Raw genomic sequence first — 325 nt, 5'->3', positions numbered from 1 at the left:
CTTGTTCGCAAGTGAGGGGACCATGGAGCGTGAGATTGGTCAGAGAATCGGAGCAGCCGGTGCGGTAATACATTCTGTTTATCGCACCGTTGTGACGAAAAGGGAGCTGAGCCAGAAGGCAAAGCTCTCGATCTCCGGGCAATTTCGTTCCTACCCCAGCATCTGGTCAAGAAGGCTGGGTCATGACCGAAGAACGAGATCAGGGTACAAGCGGCTGAAATGGGTTTCTTAGGAGGGTGGTGGCGTCTCCCTTAGAGATAGGGTGAGAAGCACAGTCATCCGAGAGGAGTCGGAGTAGAGCCGCTGATCCTTCGCGTGGAAAGGA

The sequence above is a fragment of the Etheostoma spectabile genome, chromosome 5 (genome assembly GCF_008692095.1).
Source record: "Etheostoma spectabile isolate EspeVRDwgs_2016 chromosome 5, UIUC_Espe_1.0, whole genome shotgun sequence".
In the NCBI taxonomy this organism is placed as follows: domain Eukaryota; kingdom Metazoa; phylum Chordata; class Actinopteri; order Perciformes; family Percidae; genus Etheostoma; species Etheostoma spectabile.
The sequence above is the reverse complement of the archived record's forward strand: the minus strand, read 5'-3'. Positions refer to the sequence as shown.